We start from the raw sequence: 11,018 nt of genomic DNA, 5'->3' as shown, positions 1-11,018 counted from the left end.
TCCATTTGGTTAGGCCATTATTAGTGAGGGGTGGGTACATGCTTTATTTCCTGATAGTTATGAATCTTTGGTTTTCCAGAAAGTCCCCTTGACCAACCCTGGAGTGGGAGAGTGGGGACTCATCAATGGGAAGATGTGGAGATTCACGACGTCGAAGAACACATTCAACCTCACAGCTTGTCAACGTTCGAAACGGTGATGGCGGTAAGTCTTCGATATCAATGGGATATGTTGATAGATGATAGCTTACCGTCTCGATAGTGGTGTGGAACTTACTGAGTGTTCATTGAAATATAGATATTTGTCCAGAGGGTGTTTCCTCTGAAGTTACACCTGAACCTTCAGTACAGAAAAGAGAAACGGTCACACCGCCTTCTCTGTTTGTGGAAGGTACACTCTATAGCCTTGCAAGGTAACATATAGTTCCAGTTGCTGATAGTGGGGAGCTAATTACTGATATAATACAGGGACGGTCAATGATGGTGATGAGCAAGATGGTGTACCAGATCTTGATCAACCTGATTATGATGACTTTGATTCCCAAAATCCATATGGTGATACAGAGGACGTCCCTGAGGAATATAGAATTTCCATGAATCAAAATATTGACAATAATGAGGGTGATGATGATGAAGTTGAAATACTACATGAAGTTAATTTTGAAGAAGAAGAAGTAGTACAAGTAAAGGATGGAGCTGATGATGATGAAGTTAGAGTAGTAAATGGTGGTAATCAAGATGATGATGATGAAGTTCAATTATTGGATGATGATTGTGATGTATGGTCTACTCCTAACCGTAGTCAAGAGTTTTTTTGGGGAGGCACGCCTATGACTGTTAATGATGAGGAAGGCCAAAGTGAACCTGATATGACTGTTAATGATGAGGAAGGCCAAAGTGAACCTAATATTGAAACAAATGGAATGGTTGATGCTACGCTTATTCGGTGCGTAAGATCTCAATTCGTAAGACTTACATCAAGGATATGATCCTCTTCGCCTCCCCCATAGTCCGTAAACACCACTAAAAGTGGATGTAACTCCTCCTCATGTGAACCTCGAAGTTTGTTCCTCCTAAAGTAGGACAACACTATCCTACTCGGGATGATCTTATAAAAGACATGAAGTCATACGCAATAGCAAACATGTTTGATTTACGTCGTCGGCGAAAGCACTTCTCCCGAGAGATTTATATGAAGTGTAAGTCTCCCGTTGCACATTTCATTTGTTTGCAAAACCACCAATCGGTTCTCGATATATGGGTTATTATAACCTTCAGAGAAGCACATACATGTTCACAAGATAAAGCAATTGCAACTAATAAACAAGCTGATGCAAAATGGGTTTCAGAAGTTGTGAAATCGAAACTTAGGGACAATATTGATATGGCTCAAAACAGCTTCGCATTGGAGGTTAAGGACGACACCGCATAAATGTGTCGATAAAGTTGCTTGGAAAGCAAAAGAAATTGCAATGCAAAAGGTAGCCTTGGTTATATCAGCAACTAATGAACGCAATAGTAGCAACAACTAACTTATGTTTGTTTCACTTTTTTGCTTGCAGATAAGGGGAAGCTTTAGTCACTCGTACCAAATGTTGCCAAATTATTGTAAAGAACTTAAAAGAGTGGATTCAGATTGTTTCACCGAGCTGCAAACGCCATCGGCCCCGAAAGCACAAGTTTGAACGCTTGTTTGTGAGCTACGGCGCCACCGTCCGAAGCTTAAAAAGATGTCTTCGCCCATTGATTATGATTGATGGCACTTTCATGACAGTAGGTACAACTCAATCATACTAATCGCTATCGCGGCTGATGGCGATAGCCACGTGTTTCCAATTGCATTTGCCATAGTCCCAAAGGAAAATAATGACCACCGGGATTGGTTTCGAAAAGTTAAGAGACCTTGTTGTTGGGACGAGCAAAAACTTTGTTCTTCTCTCGATAGGCATCTAAGCATTCTTCAAGCCGCGCCTAAAATACTTCCTAATGCGCGGTCCATTGCTTTTGTGCACAACACATTTTAAATTGTATGACTAAGCAAGAGACACAAAAGGGAAGGTGAAGAGAGTCAAAAACTTATGAACAGCAGAATTTGTAAGACTTATGAGCCAAATTTATTGTCTTGACAAAGAAAGGTTATGCAAAGATTGTAAAGATTCCGAAAAGAGTCGTGGTGTTGTGCTTTTGCTCCAATGAGAAGGTATGGCATTTGCTACACAAATCACATAGAGAGCTGGAACAAGATGATACTTCCAGAGAGCTATGCCGCTGACATCTCTTGTCAATGGTATTAGGTTGAACATAATGAAACATTTTATGACTACCGGTGATGCCGGGTGATGGCGCCAAAGCTGAAGACAAACCCACCAAATCAGGTGAGGAAGTGCTCATCTCATCGAGATATTCGAGTAGACGCTTCACACAAAGAACAAAGGCAAGTGAAAGCACGCTTATTCTCGGCAATCACTAGACCGCATCGACACCGTAGACCTTTTGGAGAGGACTTGCACATACGCGGTTTCTTTCAACAGTTGGTCTTCCTTGTAGCCATGCTATGAAGGCAATCGATCACCGTAAGCTATGTGCATATGACTTTTGCTTGCATTGGTACACAAAAAAGAAACGATGGGATACATATAGAGAACTGACACCATTAAGAGGAAAAGAACAAATGGGTTTGGGTTTATGATGGCATCATCGTCCGGCCCACCCGTTGATGAGGTGATGCCCGGAAGACCACAGAAAAAGAGAAAGCGCTCTAAAGGAGAGGGAGTCCCAGTGCAAAGAAGAAGGTGTACGCGTTGTGGTGGTCTTGGACACAATAAGGCAACTTGCACGGTTGCCAGTGATGATGCTGAGTGGATTGATTTTTCAGCTGGGATTCCACCAGATTTTGCATATGAAGAGTACATATGATCTTTCAGTGGTAGCTTTGGTTTGTTTGAAATTGGCACTTGCAGTTGCATATATGTTAGTGGTAAATTGTTACCCTGTGGCTTTATTTTGGGGATAGTTTTGGTTGGCAATTTTGGTTTCATAATTAATTTGGTTTGAACAGACATCTTCTTGTACTATTAATATCAGTAACTATAACAATGACATGGTCATTAATATCTCTAATGGATAGTTTCTTTACAAGTAGGCTAACATCATCAACACCGCCTCTATTTTCATTTTAATAGGACCATCAATGGTGATTTGCAACCGGTTTTCCTTTATCACCTTTGCTTCACTAGCGTGTGCTTTTAGCCTTATGTGTCCCTTCACCTTCTAGATCTATCCATTTAAAACCCTTGCATGGATCGGCCCCGCATGAGAGAAACCTTCTTCCTGCACTATGTGGCTTTGTACTTACACCATACCTCATATTCAGATTTGAGCATAGCGGATGCTCGCGTGTTGCCCATGGACGCTTTGATCTTCCAAAGGCCCAGCTTCCCACACTCAAAACATTTGCTATAGTTGGTTGATGATGAACCAACATTTGTATTATTCTTGGTAGAATCCTCACCCCCACCCATTTTGAACGAGAAAAAAAAGAAAGAGAAATGGGATGGACCAAGAAAGGCAACCCAGCTTTGTACTTATAAAGGAAACACACTATTTTCCTGCCTAAGTGGTGTCAAGGCCAAACTATTCCCTCTCAAAAACATTTCCGCCTAAACTATACACAAATGTTTGATGAAACAAAATATTCCAATAACCATATTGCATTCCGGGGACCTATCGAAACTAATTCCATAAAAAATGCTTCACTAAAAACATATTGCATTGCAGGACCTATCAGCAACTAATTCCATAAAAAATGCTTCACTAAAAACTTAACTCATCACTCCATGAAAGCATGAAGCAATGAATGACAAATTCCATCATCACAAATTCAGAGTCGATGATATTAACGGCACCACAAAATGATATTACCATACTAAAATTAGACAACTAAACACAAAATAGAAGAAGTTATTTGTTTCACTAAACACAAAATAGAAGAAGTAGCATCCACCAAGCTGTTTCATAGTGATTCCCCGCCACGCATCCACTTTTTAGCATCCTCCAAACTCTTCTCCAATTGCTTTTGTCCGCTTTTTGAAACAAGATCCGATTCAACCCACAATTAATTATATCCATTCCAATCCTCTTCCTCATTCGATGAGGTTGCATATCTATTTTGTTTACTTCCTCGTACACCCCTCGTAAGGCCCTAGATAGGCTAGGCAAAATAGGCCACAACTATTTGTATCCGGTTGTTGAGTAACAGGCATTAAACTCACGAGCCCAAGGGGCTTCCCAAATCATGAGGTGACGATGGGATCAAAGACACCTCATGACATAAGTAAGACAAGTCTCTATAGCAAGTTGCTCATCGAAACTTTCTTGAGACCAAGAGAATCATAGTTGTAGATTTTTCTCTTTCCAAAATTGTAGACTTCAAGAACCCAAGTGGCTACCTTCAACTTGAAGAGGAATAATAAGACCCATTGCCTCGGATGGGTGTGCTTGATCTCTAATTCTTCCTTCATAAGGGTCTAAGTACTCTTTAACAACTTCATGTGGATGATACGCACCACTATCTACTCTATCATCGAGTTGCACCACCGGTTTGGTCTTCCATCTTCTTCTTAAAGTTTGTATACTCTCGCTCATGAATTTCTACATCAACAAAATCATAAAGTACTTCATCAAGACGGGTGAACTATACAAAACAAATTCCATCAACCAATGAGATACAACTTACGTAAAAGTATACATCCTCAATGATAGTATATGTTTCTTCTTCCTCGAATGCCATTTTCCTTACAATGTTGGATGTACCACCTGATCAACAACTTCACATATATGGTGATCACCGAGTCATAGAATTTTAAACATTATTATGCAGAAGTTGGCGATGGCTAATATGTTAGTTGTTGATGGTTAATATGTTAGTTCTTTGCTAGTTAATATGTAAGATAATATGTTAGTTGTGTAATCGACCTCCCCATGTACCCACTCTCTTCCATGCAATGAATGGAAACTTTGCATCGAAATAGACTGGTTGTATCCAAACACTCTAGCATCTAAACAGTTTTGTGGATTGTATAACCTTATGAACATCTTCCAATAGATCAGAAGATTTGAGGAGGTCACCTTTGGTGGTGGTTTTCTTGATAAATGTTTTGGCGAGCGGACTTGATCGGGCTTCATCACATTCCCTCGTCCAATGTTTTCTTCCCATGATTGACCTTGCATCCCTTCCCTTCTCTTCTTTCTTCTTTGGTGTGTTTCTTCAGTTTTCTTTTCCATTTCACTTGCCATTTGACTCTCAGATGCGCACTACATCGGGACCACCATTTCCCCACAAAGATCATCATCATCTACATCATTATCACGTTCTCCCAACATCACATTGTCATTTTTAGATTTCATAACAACAATATATTTTAGTGACTATCTACCTCAAAGGTTTGAGCGGTTGTGGGTGACAATACAGTAAGTCGGTTATGTCAAGATCTTTAAGAAAGTAAAGCGTAAAATGTGACCTTCTCCATTTCTGAAGTTCGTGACTTCTTCCCCATCAATATCAATATCATCATTGGAGGGAACATCAACATTAGGTGTAGGCCGGGGACCATCACCAGGAGCAATGTCCAAGGGACTAATAAATGGCACATGCTCAACAACATCCATATTATAGACTTCCACTACTTCCACTAGAGAACTTTTGGCCAACCACATTCTCATCAATGTGCTCTTTCACACCCTCTTTTTCTCGCACTTCATTGCTCAAAGACTCCTGAACCACATTCTCTTGACATTTGTAGGTATTTACAACCCTCTCTTCAACCTCCTCAACTAAAAACTCGGAGCACTCTCATCATTATCATATAGGGCCTTCATGTTCATGTTCGTGTTCTTGGAAAAACCATGTACATGGTCTTCCCCATCACCTGGTCATCATGAGGAGTCTTGGGTAACTCTTCACTAATATCTCTCAAAACATCACCACTTTGCAACAAGATCAGTTTCACTACCTCTCCTCTCCATCTTCTTCTTCCTCACCTAAACCAATCAAATTTCTTCTTCTTTTTTGGTTTGTTAGCTTCCTTTGCTCTTAGCCTCCATGTCTTTTCTTTTCTCAATGACTTGACTTCTTTTCAAAATTGTTTGCCTTTTGCTAGCCTTTACAGCCTCTACTTTACTTAACCTTGGTGGTCGGACTCTCACTTGTCGCATACTATGTTTCTCTTCACCCCCCTCCTTACCATTTTAAACCCCGCATTCACTCCCTTTTTCTATTTTCTTCAACCTCATGTGAAAGATCAAATGTAACTTTCTTAGAGGATGATGACTTCCTCTTAGAAGGTGGGGATGATGACTTCCTCTTAGAAGGTGGGGTAGACACGCTTTTCTTCCACAACAGCCTTTAACCTTATTCTTAACAAACCGTGTAGTAGGTTTTTGACAACAAAGATCGCATTGGTGTGTGACACACGCCTTCTTCCCCTTGTTTTCTTTGTTCTTGGTCCCTTCACAACCCCAGGATGATGATGGTTCACCCAATCCACTTTTCTTCCCACCCTCTAAAACCCCTTGCAGTATTGTCTCCATACCTGTCCTAATTTCAGACTTGATGTCATTCCGAGCCACCCTAACCTGTATTCAAAAGTTAGTTGAAGTAAACATTGCCGGTGTATCATATAGTCATATCTTATGAGTCCTATCTACCTTATGAGCACTAACATAAAGTTCCTGATATATCCAGTTTACGAACCTATCTTATCAGTTAACATAAAACTACCATAGAGTTTCTGATATATCAAGTAGAGTTTCTGATATATCAAGTTTAAGAACCTATCCTGTGAGTCAACACAAATGTAATATATATTTCCTGATATTTTCAGTTTAAGAACCTTTCTTATAAATGCAATGGATGTCAAATAATTAAAAATGCAATGCTTTGATATCCAAATTAGTATAATTAACAATGCAGAGTTTATAATCAACAATGCAATGCAGAGTTTATAATCAACAATGTAGAGTTTATTATCAACTATGCAGAGTTTCAATAATATGCTTACAAGGCCTTTCAGTAGGTGTGCCTGTCTCTGAAGCATCTCCTCTGAAACCGAAGCAGCGCTTTGTGTGGCCTGTTGGTTGAAAGCCACCTTCATTACATCTTCATTCATTTCTTCTTCTTCAATATCCAAAGTGTCAAAGGCAACAACCTTACCTTTTAAGAGGCTCGAGCTTCTTCTTCCAGGTCTGAGATGTAAGTTCTTGGGAGGCAACTGAACCCAATCTAGTATTCTTGGGAATTTACCATTCAATGCCCTACGAGCCCCAAGAGAGGGGATGTGAAGGTATGCCCAAATATCAAAACAAATAACACAACCATAAACTGCAAAGGAGTCCTTCTCAGCTAACACATTTTTGTAAATATCATCCAAACAGTATTCCAACATCTCAAAGCAAGGTGTGCCCCATGGAAACTGATCAAAAGCAGCTAGGTCCTCTACAAGATCAACATACCTTCCATCTACAAAGTCCTAGAAGATCCAGGAAGCACAACTTGGAGCAGCACATACAACCTATTGAGCCTAAATATATCACTTTTATCTTCACTACCACTGGATTTTGCCACCACTAAAGCATCTAATATTTCTTTCTCACTAACAGTGCTTCCTTTAAAAAACCTAGCACGAAATTCTCGATGTGTTGTTCTTCACGTCGCTGGTGTAGAATGAGTTAGCAACAGTTTACACTAAGACCCATAATCAATACAACATCACTCTTCTTGAATACCAAATCTTTGTTACCAATCCGATAGCAAAAGTCTACCAACTTTATGGCTAACTATGGCACAAACTAGTGTAGTTGTTGCGTGCATATATTTTTTGGATTTGCAAAAAGCTTCGAAAACAGGAATTCTCAAAATCCTCCATTTCTTCCTTACTAAATCCACCAAATAATTTCTGCATTTTATCTAATGACATTCTACATGTCAGGTTAAGCTTCCTCATTTCTCCACCAATAATTCGAACCGTAAAGATAAAATGAGGGTGGGGTTATAATATGGAGATTGAAGTGAAACTAAAAATTAGGGTTTCCAAATTTAATTGAGCTTCACTAGGACAGTTTTTCCCCCTAATTCCCAATTGATTTCTTTAAGTTTCGGTTAATGTGACACGTACGTTCCAAGGTCATTTCCCTCCACGTGTCGACTTCATTGCGCATCTAAACTTCATTTCCGCCAAAATCGATGTCCATGTTGATTCCTCTATCAAATGAACAAACATATTCCTACCCTAGAACTATCGGCAACTTTACTATACATTGTCTAAATAATTAATTCTAATAAGGTTAAAAAAAATTCAAAATTCAGGATAAAGATTAACATTCTACATGAAGCTTTTTAACATGCGAAGCATGCTTGCCACTAGATATCATGAAATAAACATGGGTATTTGAAAAAAGAAAAAAAGGGTTTGATTGGGGACACATGTCAATCCTCAAATTTCCCGCCAAAATAATGATATTCGTCTGTCCAATGAATAACTATATTGTGGCCTTAAGACTATCAGTAACTTTCTTGTACATTGATAATTATTTATGGGTAACCAAATTATTCATTCAATCCATTTAGGGTCCATTTATGGGTTAATTTCGGGGTAATTTAGTCGAGTTGCATACTTGCATGTCCTCTAATATGGCAACAAACGAATTACATTGGGTTTGACAAAGGGTCAAAATTCACTTCATTTTCTAAATTAATTTTGGTCTTGCCTGTCCCTTCATTGTTTTTGTGTGTCATGATGACCATTTACGGTAAGGTGAAAAGAAAACTAACCACCCCACATAATTACAACGCCTCGTTTCCCGCAAACATTTATCTTTGAAATAGTCATCTAAAATTTGATTTCTCTCACATTCTAATATTCTTTCTGTTAGCAACATTCTACCAAAGCAACAATCTGCCAAAGCAACAATCTACCAAAGTTAAATCTACCAAAGTTATCAACATGCCTCTTCCTGGATGTTCAAGCGGTGAAACCACTGATTACTCAAGTGACGAGTACGAGAAAATGTGGGATAGTTATTCTACTGATGACTACACTGATGAAGAAGAAGACGATGAAGAAGAAGAGATGTATGATCCTTATTTTGTTGAAGACCCTACTGATTACATGTGGGAAGACCAACATGATGATGATGATGATAGTTCCAGTTCTGGGGATGATGGCGATGATGAAGACGAGGAAGATGAAGACGAGGAGGAAGATGAAGACGATGAAGATTAAGGGTTGTTATGTTCTGTTGTTATGTTCTGTTCAGTTTTTATGTTTGGGGTTTATGTTTTGTCTTAGTTTCTGGTGCTTTTGCAATTTTTGTTGATGATAGTTGTAGAACCGCAACATGTCCCGTGAATGCTCAGATTTTGCTTAGTTTAAAGGGTTTAATACATGGGTTGGTTTAATTCATGATTTTTATCTTGTTATTTTTACAAGAATCTTATCCATTATTCATGTTTTTTACCATTATTCTTGTTATTTTTACAAGAATCTTATTATTTCTACATTTTTCTTATTAAAAATAATTTTTTTATAATAAAAATAGTATATGAACAGTGTTAATGTAAATAACCGGCCCATCTTTATGGGTTACTTAATCTCGAGGCTTTTAAACCCACGATCGTTAAGGATCGCTTCATTTGCATCTCTTCATCTCTAAGATAATCTGTGGTATCGATCCACACACCCATCAAATCACTTCAAATCACTTCAAATAAGGAGAGAGAGTGTTGCAGTAGAGAGAGAGTGTTGCATGTCCACGTGGGCATTGTTTAGAAATAAGGAGAAGGGCAAAAGTGTCAAAAGTGAGGTTGAAAAGTCAAAATTGAAGAGTGGTTACTACTTGGGAACATATTGACATTATGGGTTACTAATTGGGAAATTACCCTATAACGAATTATATGAGTGGCATATTCATTAAATGTGCAAGTAATGGTACTGGTCTGCAGTAAGAAGGGGAATGGAAAAGGAGTGTCTTGAGCTTCCTTAAATTAACAATAATCTTAAAGGTTTCTTACATATCTATGGTGCAGGACATGATCCTGGGTGGGAGCGACACTTCAACGGTGACACGTGTGCATGGACCCTGTCTTTGCTATTAAACAATGTGCATATGTTGAAAAAGGCTCAACGGGAATTGGATGCACAGATTGGGAAGGAGAGACAAGTAGAGGATTTGGACATCAAGAATCTGCCCTACATCCAAGCCATTATCAAAGAAGCAATGAGATTATACCCGGCAGGACCTATAATCGAACACGAGGCTAGTGAGGACTGCGATGTGGGTGGCTTCCATGTCCCAGCAGGTACCCGGCTACGGGTCAACTTATGGAAGTAACAGCGAGACCCAAATGTATGGCCTAACGATCCGTTAGAATTTCGACCTGAAAGATTTCTTACTGGTCATGCGGATGTTGATTTGAGGGGTCAGCATCTTGAATTAATTCCATTTGGATCGGGTAGGCGTGTATGTCCTGGTATCTCATTTGCTCTTCAAGTCATGCATTTGGCTCTTGCTCGAATTATTCACGGATTTGAGTTGAAGATCCCAAATGATTCAAATATCGACATGTCTGGAACTCCGGGAATTATAAGCTGCAAAGCAACACCACTCCAAGTACTTCTGACCCCACGTTTCAACCCCATGTTTTACAAGTGAAGAGGTGTGGGCGTGTGGCGGTGGTAGCTAGTTGAAACTCGAAATTAGAAAAGACTAGAGAGAATCAACATTTTGGAACTTTCTTTTGTTGCTTTATAGTAATATATCTCTATTAGTAAATGAGGACGTCTAGTATGTGGCAGGGTGCACCTGTACGCAGGCACGAGAGGCATTGATTCAATACATCACTCTCTCTTATGTGCACACTAGTTTTACTCTTAGTGAGGACGTTTAGTATGCGTAAGGTGTACCTGTACGCCGGCATAAGGGACATTGATTACATTACTTTTTGGTGCAATACATCCTCACTCG

The 11,018-nt window shown here is 39.3% G+C and overlaps 1 pseudogene; it reads left to right on the top strand.

Moving 5' to 3' along the window:
* Positions 1-9,979: 9,979 nt before the first annotated feature.
* On the top strand, positions 9,980-10,706 carry LOC147514400 (protopine 6-monooxygenase pseudogene; annotated as a pseudogene).
* The last annotated feature ends 312 nt before the right edge of the window (positions 10,707-11,018 follow it).

This window comes from Coptis chinensis, chromosome 2 (assembly GCF_015680905.1).
Source record: "Coptis chinensis isolate HL-2020 chromosome 2, ASM1568090v1, whole genome shotgun sequence".
NCBI classification, from domain to species: Eukaryota; Viridiplantae; Streptophyta; class Magnoliopsida; order Ranunculales; family Ranunculaceae; genus Coptis; species Coptis chinensis.
Note: the sequence above shows the minus strand (reverse complement) of the source record. Positions and strands in the feature narration are given on the sequence as shown.